Here is a 17,187-nt window from a genome sequence, read left to right on the forward strand (position 1 = left end):
GGGAGCTTTGGGGGCCAGGGCTGGGCATGGGGCCAGCAGGAGTCAAATTCCTTCCCCGAGTCCCAAGATTCTCCCTCCCTGTATTTGTTTTCTCTTTTATTCCGTAACCTCTCATTAACCTAGTATGTGCCACAGATTGTGAGGAACTGGGGAATTAAAAATGAAGGATTCAGCACTAGCCGGTTTGGTTCAGAGGTTAGAGCATCGGCCCGCAGACTGAAGGGTCCTGGGTTTGATTCTGGTCAAGGGCCCATACTCCGTTTCTCGCTTGATCCCCAGTAGGGGGCGTGCAAGAGGCAGCCCATTGATGTTTCTCTCTCATTGATGTTTCTATCTCTCCCTCTCCCTTCCTCTTTCTCTAAAATCAATAGAAAACATACCTATTTATCTAGCTATCTATATATTTTAAAAGAATGATTCAGGGTATCTGGGTGAGCGCCTTGTCTTTAGGGGACAGGGAAAGACTGGGACTGTGACAGTGAGTGTCGGGGCGTGGCATGGCGTTGCGTGCCGGGATTTAGGCGAGGAGAAGCCTAAAGGAAAGAGAACGAAGAGAGAGCGAAAGGAGGCAACTTTCTAGATTAATTTGTTTTTCTAAAAGGCCCCCAAGCTGGTCAGTGGCAGGGCTTTCCATATTCCATGTGAAACTAACGCAAAGGAGACCCATCACTAGCTATAACGTTGTTTTAACAAGAAAGTCAGGGATAAAGAAATACAGTTATGCTCTAGCCGGTTTGGCTCAGTGGATAGACTGTCAGCCTGAGGGCTCAAGGGCACATACCTCGGTTGCAGGTTCAGTCCCTGGTCGGGACTTAACCGTGGGAGGCAACCAGTTGATGTGTCCCACATCAATGTTTCTCTCTGTCTCTCCCCCTCCTTTCCACTCTCTCTAAAAATCAATGGAAAAATATCCTCCAGTGAGGATTAACAACAACAACAACCAAAAAAAAAAAAAAAAGGAAAAGAAATACAGTTATAAGCATTTTACAAAAACATTAAGTTTCAGTGTAACAGAAGACAGTGATCACGTTTGGGGGGAAGCATGCTTCTATAAAATCGGCATTAGCCGAGAGGGATGGGTGGAATTCCCCTTCCGGCTCAGTTTGGGAGTCTGAAAAGATTTCTCCACCCATAAGCAGAGCTGCAAGTTTCCTCATATTTAAGAGGGAAAAAGTGACAACAACGAAATAAACGCTTGCTCATTGGCTCACGCCGACTCTCCCCGGCTTTGGACGGCGTGGTCCCCTCATTCCTCACATTCCTCCAGCGTCCAGCTCTGGAGAGGAGCTGCTTCCTGGGGTCACGTCTCCTTGAATGTCTCCCACACTCGTGGGGAGGCTCTTGGGACTAAATAACCTCCAGGTCCAGCACCCATGCTCTGCTCTCTCCTTCCCCCTTCCTCCCTCTGTGCTCTCTAGGTCCTCACTCCGGGACGCCTTGGAGGGGGGCCTTCAGACCCTGGAGAAAGCCTAGGAGCCGCCCTGGCTGACAGCCTCAGACCACAGTCCACGGCCCGCTCCCCACCCGGCATCCTGGCCTTGCCTCTCTCTAGGAAAGGCTCAGCCCTCGGAGGCTGGCGCTGCTGGGCTCAAATCCTTGCTCCACCACCCAGGTCCTGTGTGACCTTGGCTAAGGCCACGGACCTTCTGACCTCAACGTCCTTATCCACCGAGTGCGGACAGTAACCACCATCTCCCACGCATGCAGGTACCTCTGTGAAGTGCTCAGCACGCTGCCCGGAAGAGGTGCTCAGTAAAAGGCCCCTGTCGTGGCTGTCACCCCACTGAAGTGCAGGAAGAAAAGGATGTCCTGAGCCCGGGACAAGAACCCTGGGGTTTTGGGGTGCAAGTGGGGCGCCTGCTGTCATTTCACTCCCAGGGCCTAGCAGCCCTTGCTGTCCCAGAGGAGCAGAGCGTTCGCTGAGCTTCTCCCCTGCCTCTAACCCGTCCTCCTGTCTCCCAGAGCACCAAGGTGTCCAGGCTTTCCTCACGTTCCCTCTTGGCACAGACAGCGAGTCCCAGGGTCCTTACTGCACAGCCAGGAAGGTCAAGGGCAGACCCTCCTTCCTCCCTTCAACAAACCAACCAACATGTATGGAGGGTCTGGCGGGTGCCAGGCGCGGTGCCGGGCTAACCCCAACGCCGTTCCTGAGGCTGGAGCAGGTCAGCTAGCCTCCCAGCTGGAGCTGTGTGGCTTGGGGCAAGTTACTTAACCTCTCAGTCTCCATTTTCTCAAAGGTTGTGATGAAATGAGACAGACCACCCCAGGCCACTCCACGGGGGGTACGGACAAGTGCTAGAGGGGGCGCTAATGACTTGCCCCAGCAACCTTCCGTTTTGTCTTTGCCTTCTTTTTTTTTTAAAAATATATATTTTCATTGATTTCAGAGAGGAAAGAAGAGGGAGATAGACACATCAATGATGAGAGAGCATTAATCAGCTGCCTCCTGCACGCCCCCTACTGGGGGTCGAGCCCCAAACCGGGCCTGTGCCCTGACCTCCTGGTTCCTAGGTCCACGCTCAACCACTGAGCCACACCGGCTGGGCTTTGTGTCTCTGCCTTTTCAGATTACTGTTCTAGCTGCCAGTTTGTCTAGAATGGGAAGCCAGACCCCAGGTAGCTGTCCTGACCTCCGACCGACCCCTGACGGCCAGGGCGACAGGGCGGAGCGCCCGCCAGCCCTCGAGTGGCTGTCACCGCAGCTCGCACGCCCCGCGGAGGCCGGGCCGGAGCTCCCCTCGCTCGGAGGGGACGGAGCCCCACAGCGCGGGCAGCCGCCTCGCGCCGGCCCGAGCGGTGCAGCATCTGCTTCCTTCCGCGCAGACTCCGGGCGGGTCTGTCGGGGGCGCTGCGGTTCGGAGGGGGGAGGGGCGGAGATCCGGGCTCTCGCCCCCCGGCCCCCACCCCCCGCCGGCCCCTCGCCCCGGCGCCCCCGCTTCCGGCCGCCCCTCCCCCTCCCGGCCTCCGCCCCCCTCGCTCCGCGCGCCCCTTCCCCAAGCCCCAGCGCCCTCTCCCGCCTCCCGAACCCCTCCACTTGCAGGGGCCCCCTTGACCCTCCCCGCCCCTCCTCTCGCCCCCTCCCCTCGGCTCCGGCCCCCGCCCTCAACCCCCGCCCCGGACCCCAGCCCCTCAGGCCGGGGGGCGCCGGCGATCCCGGGGGGCGCGGCAGGGGGCGCTGCGCGGGCGGCGGCGGCGGGCGGGGGAGCGGGGGAGCGGGGGAGGCGGGGGCGGCGGCGGCGGGGGGCGGGGAGCGGAGCGCGAGAGGGAGAGGGAGAGGGAGGCGGCGGCGAGACACAGGCTCGGAGGCTCCAGCGAGCGAGCGAGCGGGAGGGAGGGAGCGAGGGAGCAGGCACCGCGCCGCCGCCGCGCCATCCGCCGCCATCCCGCCGCCTCCGCGCCCGACCGCCGCCCGACCGCCATCGCCCGGCCCCGTCGCGCCCGCGGAACCAGACCAGGTGGGCCCGGGGCGGGCGCGGGGCCGGGGCGGCGGCGGCGCTAAGATGGAGGCGCGGCCCGGCTTTGTCTCGGCGGCGCTGACTGACAGCGGGGCCCGGGCCCGGCGACCTTTGTCCGCGAGCGCGCGGGCCTCGGCCCGCCCCGCGCTGCCGCCGTTGGGCCGCCGGCGGGGCCGGGGCTGCGGGCGGAGGCCGGGCCGGGGCGGGCGCCGGGCCCTCGCCATTGTTGTGGCGGCGCCGCGCGGCCTGGGCTCGGCGGCGGGTCGGAGGCCGGGAGGCCGGGCCCGGGCGCCGCGCGGCGGGGTCCCCGGGGTCGGGGCCGGCGTGCGGGGCGGCCCGGGGGCCGGCGGCCGGCGGCCGAGAAGGCCGTGTGGTCCGGGGACGTCGGGCGGCTCTCCGGCCCCCACCCCACCCGCCGAGGTGGGGCTCGGGGGGCGGGCGGCCCTCGGGGCCCAGGGCCGGGGGCGGCGGCCGCTGGGCGGTTTCGGGGCGCGGGTCGGCCGGCCCCCCCCCTCCCCGAGTGTCACCGCGGTTGGTGGCCGGGCCGCTGGCCTGTGTGCGGGGTCACCGCCGCCGACGCGGCCGGAGTGCGGGCACCGGGGGTATTTGGGAAACGCGGCGCCGCTGCTGCCGAGATGTTGACTAATAAACAGGATGTCGCTGCTCGGGGTCTGCCCGGCGGCTCTGCGCTGGGTTTCCTCCCGGCCCTCCCCTCCCCTCCCCTCCCCTCCCCATCCCCCTCCCCTCCCCCTTCCCTCCCCCTGCTCTCCCCTCCTCGCCCCCTGCTCTCCCCTCCCCCTCCCCTCCCCCTGCTCTCCCCTCCCCCTGCTCTCCCCTCCCCTCCCCCTGCTCTCCCCTCCCCTCCCCCTGCTCTCCCCTCCTCTCCCCCTGCTCTCCCCTGCCCTCCCCTCCCCCTGCTCTCCCCTGCCCTCCCCTCCCCCTGCTCTCCCCTCTTCTCCCCTGCTCTCCCCTCTTCTCCCCTGCTCTCCCCTCCCCTCCCCCTGCTCTCCCCTCCCCCTCCCCTCCCCTCCCCTCCCCCTGCCCTCCCCTCCCTTCCCCCTGCTCTCCCCTCCCCCTGCCCTCCCCCTGCCCTCCCCCTGCTCTCCCCTGCCCTCCCCCTCCCCTCCCCTCCTCTCCCCTCCCCTGCTCCCCCGTTCTCCCCTGCTCCCCCGTTCTCCCCTGCCCTCCCCTCCCCTCCCCTCCCCTGCCCTCCCCTGCTCTCCCCTGCCCTTCCCTCTCCCCTGCCCTCCCTGCCCTCCCGGTGAGGAGCGGCCCCCCTTTCTCTCTTCTCTGTAAATACCGTGGGAGGCCGGAGCCCACGCTGCGGCGGGAGGAGGAGGTGTTTTTCCAGGGAATGGTCCGCCCGAAGGGGTGGGAGAGGGGGCTGGGAGGCGCTCTGAGGGTGTCATTTGCTAAATGGCTGCCTGGGAGAAACCTTTGGAAGCCTTGGGTGTACAGGATCGGTCACCGTGCCTGCGATTTCCTTTTTCCTTTAGGGTTTTACGAGCGTTTTTATGTGGCTTTCTGCATTACCATCCACTCGCAGTCCTAGCAGGGTTTCTCCAAAGCCATTTGGGCATGTCTGTGCACAGCGCCGTGCTGTCAGGTGGGACGGGGAGGCCCAGGTGTTGGGGTGCCCATCCTCCTCTGTCAGGGCACTCGGGGCTTCTCTCAGTCGTCAGTGACATACGAAGGGACATTGCATTCTCCACCTCGGAGGGTCAGGTCGGGAAGATGGTGGAGGGCCTGGCACACAGTTGGGGTTCAGCCGTTGTTCCTCCTCTGCTGTTTGTATACTTGCCATCGAGTCCCAGGATGGAAGGTAGCCACCTGAGGGGCCGTCCGCAGAGCCAGCCGGCCTGCAGCCACAGGTGCTGGGCTGAGGCCTGGACAAGGGGGAAGGAATTCAAGGCACAAAGTAGCAATGGCCACTTGATGCTTCAGGGCTGGGCCTCTGTGGGAGGCCAGGGTGGGAATGGCACTGTGGAGCCCTCAGGGAGGGACTAGGTAGACCGGGGTGATGTGGTCCTGGGTCCCGTGTTTGGATGGGGGCGGGGGAGGGGGGGGCTGTCCCTCTGAGCTGTTCTGACAGTTGGGTTGAAGGCAGAGCTGGAATAGTGCAAGGCGCCGAGGACAAGCAGAGACCCAGGGGTTCTGCCTTGGAGGATAACCGCGTTCCTCGGGGAGCGGCGGAGACTCACTGGGGGCCCTCTGCTTGTTTGGGCAAGGATGTCTCTGGGAGCCGGGATTCTGGGCCGCATTGGGTCAGCTCCTGCCCCTGGAAAATGGGGATAATTAGGCCTGGTCATAATGACTCTGCTGGGGCTCTCGGGAGCTCACTTCTATTTGTAGCCAAGTGCTCCCATCCATAGGGGGTGATGAAAACGTTTGTTGTGTTTGTGGTTACCTAGTTTTCTGGTTCTTTGTTTCCTAATTCCTGGTCTTTTTCTCCAGTTCTCCTCGTTGGTGGCCCTTGTGACTTTCCCACCCCAAATCCTGGCCCCGCCTCATGTTTTGATGGCGTGATGACCATTCCCCTGCCTGGAAGCCCCAGGCTGGCTTAGGAGAGCGATACTGCCCAGCCGGACGTGGTGTCCACTGTTTACTGGAGGCCATAGGAAGGACTGAAGCTAACGGGGAGCCTGACCCCAGTCTTGGCTGCGGGGGAAGGTTGAGACCGGCTACCCCTGGGCCAAGCCTGTAGCTGGTTTGTAAGTGAGGCTGCTTGGATTCCAGTGGTTCTGCAGTCTGATGGGCGTCTGTGTTGGCTCTTTTGGCATTCCCACACCATCTTGGTTTTGTCCAGGTGTGTTTTTAATGTCCTGGTGCCCCCTCAGGCCTCCTGGCTGTGGGGCTGAAGGCGTGGCAACAGGGTCTGTGCTCCTCTCAGGCCGCACCCCTTCCATCCTTTCTGTCTGCTTCCGTCCGGCCCAGAGACCCAGCCCAGGCCGGCTCTGGGCTGCTGGTTAGGGAAGGAGATGGACCGGCTGTCCCTCCGCAGGCTTTGGACTACCTGGGAATTCGGAATGCACTGTGAGGGGGACCTTGTCTGCCCATTGTGGGGGCCAACCACCTCCTGCAGCTCCCAGGCTCCTTCAGGCCCACATGGGTAAAGGAAAAGCCTGGGAGAGTGGAATTTCAGGAATGGCAAGTCAGAGCTAATTCCAGCTCCGTCTGCTGCCTGGAGCCTGGGGCCTGGCCGAGATTGTTTTTTTGTTTGTTTTGTTTTGTTGTTTTTTGTTAAGCCTTTTGGTTGGCCTGTTCACACCACCCCCTTTTAAAATCGCAGTCCTCTCTTTTCCTGAAGGGTTAATTTATTGTACTTTTGAGATTTTTTTTTGCACCTTGCACCAAGTACTGACTCATGTTGCTAATGGCTGTGTGCTGGTTATATGTCTCCTTACTCTACCGTTTAAGATTGATCATTTCTATATTGGTTTCTATTTCAAACCGTAATAGGCCACGTGGGCCAGAACATGTGTTTCTAAATTTGATAATGAGGCTTGTCTACTGTCAAAAGTATGGATCTTGTTATGGGTGGGCAGGCGTTAAACAGGGCCCATCTACACTGGATTTTTAAGCAGGACATTGCCCTCTGACAAAGGGAGTTTCCCTCAGAGACCTGCTGGCTTTTGTGCTCTGAGTCTCAGATTTTAGTCCAGGCCAAGCAGACTATCTTCTTTTCAAACCATAACTCGATTTTTGTCTTCAGGTTTTTCCCTGAGACGTGTGTAGCCAGAGGAACCTTGGTTCTGTCCTTTTGGACAAAGAAATGAAGGCATTGCCTGCAGTGCTGGAGATCAGGAGGAGAGAGGAGCTTGCTGGTGAAATGAAATTCTCACGACCAGCGTTTAGTTTTAAAAGGTGCCGTCTGGACCCGACCTCCACCTCCTTACCTGGAGCTCGGAGACTGGGCTTTGCTGCCCGTGGCATCCCTGACCTGTCTGTGGTGGCATCCCTGACCTGTGTGAGGTGGCATCCCTGACCTGTGTGAGGTGGCATCCCTGACCTGTGTGAGGTGGCACGTGGGCGGTCCCTGCTCCGGGAGGGAGACCTGCCTGAGGGACTGGAGCCAGACGTCCTGGTTGAGTGGTGTTCACTCTGCTTGTTGGTTTGCCTGTGGCCTGAGCCTGGGGCTGGGGTGCCCCGGGCAGTCTTGGTTTGTAAAGTGCTGCACGAGGGGTCCAGGGGTCCGAGGGCAGAATGAAGTCTGAGTCGCTGGCCTCCTGCACATGCTCTGCTCCACGGCTTCCTTCCGCTCCCCCCCCCCCCCCCCCCCGCCCCAGCAGCGGGCTGGGCAGCTCTGCTCTGGACCCCCTCCCGCCTCCCGAGGAAACCCGCAGCCTTTCCTCTCGGTGGTGTTGTAGAAGCGCTATTTATTGCTTTTTCATTCCCTGTCTTGCAGCGGATCCTCCTTGACCGTCTATTATTTGCCAGGCGTTTTGCAAGGCCTTTTAATTACATTTCCCCCCATTTGTAAAAGTAACATTTTCACTGGAAAAAAACACCAAAATACTGAAAAGAATAAAGACGAGAATAACAATACAAATCACCTGTAACCTCACTATACAGTAAGGATTGGTGTATTTCCTTTGATTACGTGCTGGGTTTTTCAAAATTAGAAAAAAAATACTATATACACTATTCACAGTATGTAGTTCTTCTTAAGGTTATAATGTATTTCCCTAAATTATTGGAAGCGTGATTTGTAGTCATTGCATACTTGCTGTGTAAGGACGTGACATGATTTGTCTAATCCTCTGTTATTAGACAGACTGTCCCCATTTCCCTTCTTAGAACAAAGCTGGGGACGCATTCCTGCCCGTGAACCTCGTTGGGCTGCTGGTGGTTTCCCCCCAGCGGCGTTCCGGGCCGAGCGGGTGCTCCTTCCTCAGCTCTGGCTCAGGACCCGCTGCTCTGACAGCCCTGTCACCGGCTCAGCCCTGGGCACAGGGGGCTTCCCTCAGGGGCCCTAAGTTCTGGGGTCTCAGTCCTGGCTGAGCCCTTGGGTGAGTAGGGCTCGGGGTCTTACTCCTTTTACTGGTGTGAGTCTGGCCAGGTGCATTGACTTAAACATTTATTGTTCCGGGGACACGGATGTGGACACCCCACTTGTGCTCCTCGGGAGCTCATGATCCAGTGGGGGGAAGGCAAGTGCCTCCGTAAAGAGGCCTTGGGAACCCCTCAACCTGGGAACCCCTCAACCTAACTTTGTCATCACCCTCCGGTGATTCTTTCCTAGCCCCTGTAGCTTTTCTTTATAGCTCTTTTTACAACTTTAGTTTTATTTTTTTTTAAACATTTAATCACATTTATTTATTTTTTTTTGTTGTTGTTAATCCTCACCCGAGGATATTTTTCCATTGATTTTTAGAGTGGAAGAGAGAGGGAAAGACCGAGAGAAACATCGATGTGGGAGGAACACGTGGATTGGTTGCCTCCTGCAGGAGTCCTGACCAGGGCCCCAGGCCGGGGAGGAGCTTGCAACCAAGGTGTACATGCCCTTGACTGGAATCGAATCTGAGACCCTTTGTTCCGCAGGCTGATGCTCTATCCACTGAGCCAAACGGGCTAGGGCTTTAGGTTTTTTTTAAACAATTATTTTATTGTGCTAAAAGATACGTAACAAAAGCTATCATTTTAACCGTTTTTAAGTGTACAATTCAATGGCATTAGTACATTCACATTGTGCAACCACCATCATTCTCCAGCACTTTGTCATCTTCCCAAACTGAAACTCTGTCTCCATTAAAAGCTAGCTTCCCGCCCCCCCCCCCCCCCCCCCCCCCCGGCCCAGCCCCTGGCGACCACCCTCCACTTTCTGTCTCTGAGTTTGACGACTCTGGGTATCCCTGTCAGTGGTATCATCCAGTATTTGTCCTGTGACTGCCTTATTTCACTCAGCATTAGTTTCTCACGATTTATCCAGTTTGTGGCACGTCAGAATTCCATTCCTTTTTAAGGCTGAATAATATTTCATTCTTTTATATGTACACATCTATCTATAATAATAAAAGTGTAATATGCTAATTAGACCAGATGTCCTTCCAGGATGAAGCCAGGGCTGCAGCTGCCAGTGGCTGCGAGGGAGGGACCCGGCAGTGCTGCGGCTGTGAAGGCTGCTCTTGCACAAATTTCGTGCATCGGGCCTCTAGCATATACATGGATAAGATAATGGAGTATTACACACACGCATTTTGCTTACCCATTCACGTATTGGTGGGCAACAGTTTAGGAATACAGTTTTGCTTTTATTTACTGAATGGACTGTCCCCCACGGAGGGAGTGAGTAGGGGCACATGGAGTGGACTTGTTGCTCCCTGTTCCTCCCGGTGCTCCGTGTCTCACACGCGCTTCCACAGGTGTGTAGCGTGAGCAGGGAGCTGCATACCAGGCTCTCATGGGGCCCACCGAGCAGGCAGGCCCAGCTCAGCCGGTGCGGGGGGTGAAGGACGCCTTCCGGAACAGGTAGCTGACTTGAAATAGCACCTCCGGAAAACTGTGTGCCAAGCCTCAGTCTCTATAATAATAAAAGCAAAATATGCTAATTAGACTGGACGTCCTTCTGGACGACCTTCCTGATGAAGCCGGGGCTGCGAGGGAAGCCCGGGTCCCGGGTGTCGGAGGGAAGGCCTACTCTTGCACGAATTTCGTGCATCGGGCCCCTAGTTAAAAATACGTTTCTAAGTTGAAATAAAGAATATACGGGCCCCAGAGGCCTGTGGGTCAGCTTGCTTTCCCGAGCGCCGGAGCCCTTGGGATGTGAGCAGGATGATGCCAGGGGTCCGGAGTGGCCAGTGGCGGCCCGGCAGCGGGCAGCTGGGCCGTGGGCTCAGGATGCTCCAGTTGACCATCTCTTTGTGAAGAAAGATGGGCTGGATCAGCGCGGGGCCAGCTGGAAAAAGGAGGTCATCTCGCGCTTTCCATGGTTCCTTTGTGTCCTCAGAGCTTTTTCAGGCAGGTGTTGTTTACGTACGGCTCGGCGCTTAAAAGCCCAGCTCTGTTCCAGGTGGTGCAGGAGCCCGGCCTGCCTGGGAGGGCCGCACTGCTGCCGGGCCGGCCTGTCTGCGCCTGAATGGGCTGAGTGTTCAGAAATAGCTGCGGCGGGTGGAGCGATGTCCTGAAGCATAACTCGGAATTTTCCCCCTGATATATAATTAATTGCAAAAGCATACACACTCGTGCCCTGGCTGGTGTGCTCAGTGGTTAGAGCGCCATCCCACGCTCCAAAGGGGCGTAGGTTCGATTCCTGGTCAGGGCACCTGCCCAGGTTTCGAGTCCGATCTCTGCCTGGGGTGGGGGTGGGGGGGTGTAGGAGGCAATCAATCATGTTTCTCTCTCTCTCCTCTCTCGAATCAATTAAAAACATATCCTCGGGAGAGGATTAAAAAAGAAAGCGTATACATACTCGTAACAAAAAAGGAAAAGCCAGCATGAAGAAAAAGGAAAGCTCTTTTCCCTCAGCTTCCCAGGCCGTAACCACTGTTTACAGCCGGAGTGTTTATCCTTCTCGACTCAGAGCCTACACAAATATGGCCCTTTGTAGGGAGGTTTTTTAAAAAGCAAGAATAGAACATCTATCGAACATTTCCATATTAGTAAGGACAGATGCACCACACTTCCAGTGTTTTAAAAATAATGTTTATTAGGTTTTAAAAAACATACAAGTGTGTGAAGAAAACAAAAATAGCTCATAATCCCGGGGCCCATGTATTCCCAGTGGACTTTTTGGTTTTTTTCTTGAAGTAGGAAGTTGAAGCTGTGTTAAAGGTACAGGCTCTTACCCAGTCTCCCGAACCAAGTCGCCGCAAGTAGCTTCTTGTGGTTCCACAGGAGACGAGATGCTGCGGGTCATGCCCACGCGGATTTCTGGTTTTGGGGCGCCTGCCCCTTCCCCGTAATAAAACGCCTGGCGTCCTGCCGAGCAGCCCGCGCCGCTCATTGCATCGCCCGCTGGAGCAACTGCAGAGGCTGTTTTGTGGACATCCTTGATTTTACCCGCTTCCTCTTGGACTTTGGGCTATTTCTTTATTTTTTTTCCTTTTTAAAAAAATATATTTTATTTTTTTTACAGAGAGGAAGAGAGAGAGATAGAGAGTTAGAAACACCGATCAGCTGCCTCCTGCACACCCCCCACTGGGGATGTGCCCGCAACCAAGGTACATGCCCTTGACCAGAATCGAACCGGGGACCCTTCGGTCCGCAGGCTGACGCGCTTTCCACTGAGCCAAACCAGTTAGGGCTGGGCTATTTCTAGTTTTTGGACATCACACGACTTTGGTAAAATTCTGCCAAATTTCCCTCCGAAGTGACAGTTTGTGTATAAGCCGGTTGAGAGTGTCGGCAGTGTTGGCTCTTCTCGTTGGCTATTGTTTCGGGGAGAATTCTGCTAAATTCCTCTCAGAAGATGGTGTCCGTGTCCGGGCAGCTGGATGTGAGTGGGTGTTTCTGACCGGGCCCTCTCGGCCAAGGGCGTGCTGGGGGCGGCGGGGTGTCCGTGTTTCTAGCTCTCGTACAGTTGGTGGAGAATGTTCGGTTCTGATCCGCGTGGACACGCGGGCCACAGACTTCACCGTGGTCTCCCTGCAGAGTGGCCAGGGCAGGAGTGCCCTCTCACCGCACCAGGTGAAGGCTCATGTGGGAACTACACGGGGCTTGCGGAGGGAGGCACAGGAAGCCGGTCTGAGTGTGATTTTCAGTGTCCTCTAGAACGATGGCCTTTGTCACTGATGTTTTCTTCCAGACTTCATACACAAGAGCCTGGCAGAGAACGCTCAGGCCGCCTCCGCGGAGTTCCCACGGAGCCCCTCTGAGAGGGAGTGCGCGTTCCGCATGCCCGGCCCCTTCTGGGTGGAGAGCAGGCCTAGCTCTGAGGTCAGCTGCCTGGAAGTCCCGGTTCTGGCCCTGCGAGCGGGTGATGCCATGATGTGCTGGTATTCTTTTGGGGCCGCCGCCTCCTCGCACTAGGTGACGGTAACCCTTCCTCCTGGACGTGGGGTGTTTGCACGGTGCCTGGCGCGGGCAAGGGCTGGGGAAAACCGTGCCCATTAAGGCTCCGGGACTCAGCCCCAGCTGAGGGCCTGGGGGGTTGCCGTAGGCAGGCGTATACACTTGGGGCCGTTTGTTTACTAGATGTTGGTGTTCCTAATTGCTGAGCTCAGGGCTAAATGCTGAGGATTTCCACCCAAATCAAATCGCCCCTGCTCTCACCTCCAGGAGCTCAGACCCTTCACCAGGCCTCCCTGCCTCCAAGGTCCATCCCCCCTGACAAGGCTTCGATCATTGGCTGCCCCCACACTGAGTCTGCTCTGCTCTTGGAGAGTGAGGTGAGGCCTGGGAGGTGTATGTGAAGGCGGTTGTGGGTGCGGGGGCTCTGCAGTGTGCGGGCTGCAGCCGGTCAGGCGTGCAGCGTTCGTTTCCGCCTCTTGCACCTACGCAGCAGGACCCTGAACAAGTCTTGTTTACCCTTTGAGCCTGTTTCCTGTTCAGGCCGTGAGGTTGGCACCGCTCAGCGTTGCTCTGGTGACACAGTTCCAGCGGACCGGCGCAGGGCAGCCCGTCCGTGAGGAGCGGCACAGGTGTTGGTTCCATGTTGCTCCGTTTAGCAAGACCTGAAACACTGCGACAGCGGCGGTGCGGCCGGTTCCCGCACACCCGTGCTCAGAACGCAGGGCAGGAAATGCGAGTCCGTCCTGCCTGCCTGCTGGCCTCTTTTCAGCTCAGGAGTTAGTACCGTCTTGAAGAGTTTAGTTTTCTACTGATGGGAATGTTGTAACTATGCACAGGAGTTTTAAAGACCTGAAGTGACACTGGAAAGCAGGTAAGTTTCTAGGTGTACGTAGACATCTTACATACGGGTCCCCAGCATCACTTTGGTCCTTGCTGTCCTCTGCAGGGGGAAGAAAGACCATTGGAATTCTGTGCCCACCCGGAAATACCGACACCCTATTGGTAATTCTTAGCCGTGGCAAAGGGCAGATTTAACCAGCAAGGGCTGCTCTCCAAGGATCTGGAAGCTAACCATTTGGCATTGACACGGGAGCCGGGGCGCAGGGGCAAGGTGGGCCGTGTGCTCTGTATGTGAACTTGGCAGGGTGAAGGGAGGCAGCCAGTCTGTGACAGTCTAGGAATGGGGGGGACCGGAGTAGGGAGGGGTCACGGAGTCCTGAGAACAGCTCTGTTCGCAGGAGGGAGGTGTTGGTGCTGCAGGTTCAGTGTAAAAGCAAGTGGGGAAAGTTGGTGTGTGTGCAGCGAGGGCGCGCGCTCCCGGTCCCCCCTGCTGCAGGGCGGTCGGCATGCTTGTGAAGGTCCGTGGGGCGCACCTGGCCCTTATTTCTGGGTTCTTTTTGTTCTGTAAGCCCTGGTCTTGCCTGACTGGTGGTCCCGTGACCTGTGCCTTCCTGGTTTCCCTCTGCGCCTGAGGCTTGGAGAATAAAGAGCCGCAGGCTTGCTCTCTGGGAGATGATTTAAACCAACGCAGCCCATTTCACCTCTGTCTTTTCCTCAGAGTGTGGCTTGTGGGCTGCGCCGTTGAGAATCCATCTCTGTAAGCAAACGGCCTGTGCACAGCCTCCGCTCGGAGAGGATGTGACCGAGTGAGGAGGCCGGAGTGACCTTGGCCTGTTGCGCACCCTCTGGGCCTCCATGGCCTCACCTGGAAGTGGGGGTGATAGTAAGGACAGCCACCTGGCAGTGGCTAGCAGGAGCCTCAGCAGCCTGGGAGTTCCTCACTGAGCACAGGGAGGCGCGCCCGGGGGGACCTGTTGGTTACTAAGGAGTCTCCTTGGGGGCTCCCCGGGAAGCCACTGGTGCCTCTTTTCTGCCTCCAGGCTGCAGGCAGTGGTTGGAGGAGGCTGGCTAGGAAGCGGCTTTGCTCCTTGGTCAGGGGCTGAGCTGTGTGTCCCCCCAGCATTTGCTGCTGAAGGGCTTCTGCCTCCTGGTACCTGACCTGATGGAAGGCCGGGTCCCTGGGAGGGTCACTCTCCGCGCCTCTTCTCTTGCCTTTCCTCCTGCCTTCCAGTTCTTTGCACACAAACTACAAATGTGCTTCATCGAAATACTGGTCCAAGTGGAACCTACAGGGCTGGGGGGGGGGGTGGCATTACTGTCACAGTGCACACCGGAGTGATTGGCATGTCTATAGGGCCTGGTAAAGTGGCACAACTGCAGAGGGAGTCCCGTGTGATGCTAAGAAGAAGGAGGCCATCAGCGTGCGTTTCCTGGAAAGATGGCCATGGCTACATTAGGAGAAGAAAGTGTCGCGTGCTATCATGCAATTACAACATAGTTTGCTATTGAACAGTACAGTGTGCTACAGCTGCAGCATAGTGGTAACTTCCACATTTATAGAATAAAAATTGAAGTCCACAAACTACAAACTTCTGACAGGTTTATGCCAGCTGAGAAAGGGGCAGAGGTTATCCATCAAGGCCACGGTTACTTTTTGAGTTGGATTGACTTGTTTGTATCACTTGAACTGTTACAGCGAGTGTGTTGGTGTTCTGTGTTAGTCACAAAGATAACTACCGTATAAATTAAAGAACAGACACGCCCTGCCCGTGGGGAGTGTTCGGGGCCAGGACTGGGCGTGGTGCGTTATTGGCTCTTTCCTGGCCAGAGCTTCCCCCGCCAGGAGCCCTCCCGAGTGCCGGTCCTGGTGCCGGGCCCAGTGGTTCGCGTGAATCCGCCGATTGAATCACCCGGCGCTGACTCCGGGTCAGTGGCCCTCAGAAAACGCTGTTGATTTGGTTACAAGGAACAGGCCATTACAAATGCCGTCTCCAATTTCTGTTCTCTACCAAATCAGATTTTACAATACAGACCTAGGTTTTGGTGGCATTTGCAAAGTACTTCTCACTTGCTAACTCACCATTATTTGGAGGTAGAAGAGGAAGGAGAAACGGAAAGAGAGCTTTGTGCCATATATTTCTTTTCATTTGCCAGTTCCTGGGTAAATTTTGATTTTGTTTTTGTTTTTGTTAATCCTCACCCAAGGATATTTTCCCATTGATTTTTAAGAGAGTGGGAGGGAGAGGGAGAGAGAGAGAGAAACATCGATGAGAGAGACACATTGAATAGTTGCCTCCAAGGCCGGGGATTGAGCCTATAACCTAATCTTTTGTGTCTGTTTTTTTTTTATTTTTTAAATATTTTTTATTGATTTCAGAGAGGAAGGGAGAGACAGATAGAAACATCAATGATGAGAGAGAATCATTGATTGGCTGCCTCCTGGCCTATGAGACGGGGAATTCGGGGGATCGAGCCTACAACCCGGGCATGTGCCCTTGACTGGACTTGAACCAGGGACCCATCAGTCCGCTGATGCTCCATCCACAGAAGCAAACCAGCCAGGCTGTGCCTGGTTCTTTATGAAACGTTATATTTGTGAGTTTCACCCCTGTAGTTGTGTGTACATTTATTTGATCTTGAGTAGTATTGCCTTATGTGCATACAGTATGGATTCCTTCTGGCGGGGGCGGATTTGTAGCTTGTTTCCATTTTGAGCTGTTCGTTCTTGCACCTGGCCCTGGACGCATGCACGCACATGTGTTGGGTATATTGGGTGTAAGTGTAGGAATGGAATTACTGGGTCACAGGTCACTGCAGCTGCCAGTTTTCCAGCGATTGTACCAGGTGACATGGCCACCTGTAGTGCACGCGACGTATCCTTGCTCCACATACTCACTGGCACTTGGCTTTGTAAAGATGGTGGTTTTCCCCAGAAATGATCTCTAGAGTCCTTGTAACTTCAGTCAAACTCCCAGCAGGCTTTTCTTTTGTTGTTGTTTTGTTTGGAAATTGACAAACTGATTCTGAAACTGGAATGAGATGGAAGGGCCAAGGACAGTTCAGGCGTCGCCAGGGGAAGAGCAGAGCTGTGGGACGTGTCCTACGCGAGTCAGGGTTTTACGGCAGCCACAGCCATTGCAGCACAGCACTGGCCGCAGGCCTGGCAGACCGGCGGGAGCAGGCGCGGAGGCCTCCAAACAGACGGTACACAAGTAGTCACTTAGTTTATGACAAAGGGGTCACATGACGGGGAAAAGATGGTCTCTTCAAACCAAGTGCTGGGATGTTAGATTCTCCATGTGGGGGAATCCACCTCCTATTCACAAGCACTGTGAGCGCACAGAGCCAGACAGGAAAGATAAACAACAAAGCGGCTAGAAGAAAACACCGGAGAAGACAAAATTCCTTCAGTAGGACACTACCAAAATAGAAAAGATGGATGACTTCAACGGCATAAAACTTGTGTCTTCTACATTTTACATGTGCTCCCATAAAGTTCAACAAGCGCTGTTTTCTAAGTGCGCAGCCACATTAGAGAATCTCTCCGCACCTCCGATGCTGGAGCCCTCCTCCCAGCTCTCCTGCCTGGACGGCGCGCTCCTGCCTGGACGGCGCTCTCCTGCCTGGACGGCGCGCTCCTGCCTGGACGGCGCTCTCCTGCCTGGACGGCGCTCCTGCCTGGACGTCGCTCCTGCCTGGACGGCGCTCCTGCCTGGATGGCGCTCTCCTGCCTGGACGTCGCTCCTGCCTGGACGGCGCTCCTGCCTGGACGGCGCTCTCCTGCCTGGACGTCGCTCCTGCCTGGACGGCGCGCTCCTGCCTGGACGGCGCGCTCCTGCCTGGACGGCGCGCTCCTGCCTGGACGGCGCTCTCCTGCCTGGACGGCGCTCCTGCCTGTGGTGCTTCCTTGGTTGTCATTCTGGGACTGGGGTTTGCTCCCCCT

The 17,187-nt window shown here is 56.8% G+C and overlaps 1 protein-coding gene across 3 annotated transcripts in view; it reads left to right on the forward strand.

The window, feature by feature from the left end:
- Window positions 1–3,286: 3,286 nt before the first annotated feature.
- Window positions 3,287–17,187, forward strand: part of PRRC2B (proline rich coiled-coil 2B) — a 76,065-nt gene continuing 62,164 nt past the window's right edge. For all 3 annotated transcript variants that reach the window (XM_054726728.1, XM_054726729.1, XM_054726730.1), the window contains exon 1: window positions 3,287–3,455. The gene's annotated coding sequence lies outside the window, so the exon portion shown is untranslated. The remainder of the gene's footprint in view (window positions 3,456–17,187) is intronic.

The sequence above is a fragment of the Eptesicus fuscus genome, chromosome 15 (genome assembly GCF_027574615.1).
Source record: "Eptesicus fuscus isolate TK198812 chromosome 15, DD_ASM_mEF_20220401, whole genome shotgun sequence".
Taxonomy (NCBI): Eukaryota; Metazoa; Chordata; class Mammalia; order Chiroptera; family Vespertilionidae; genus Eptesicus; species Eptesicus fuscus.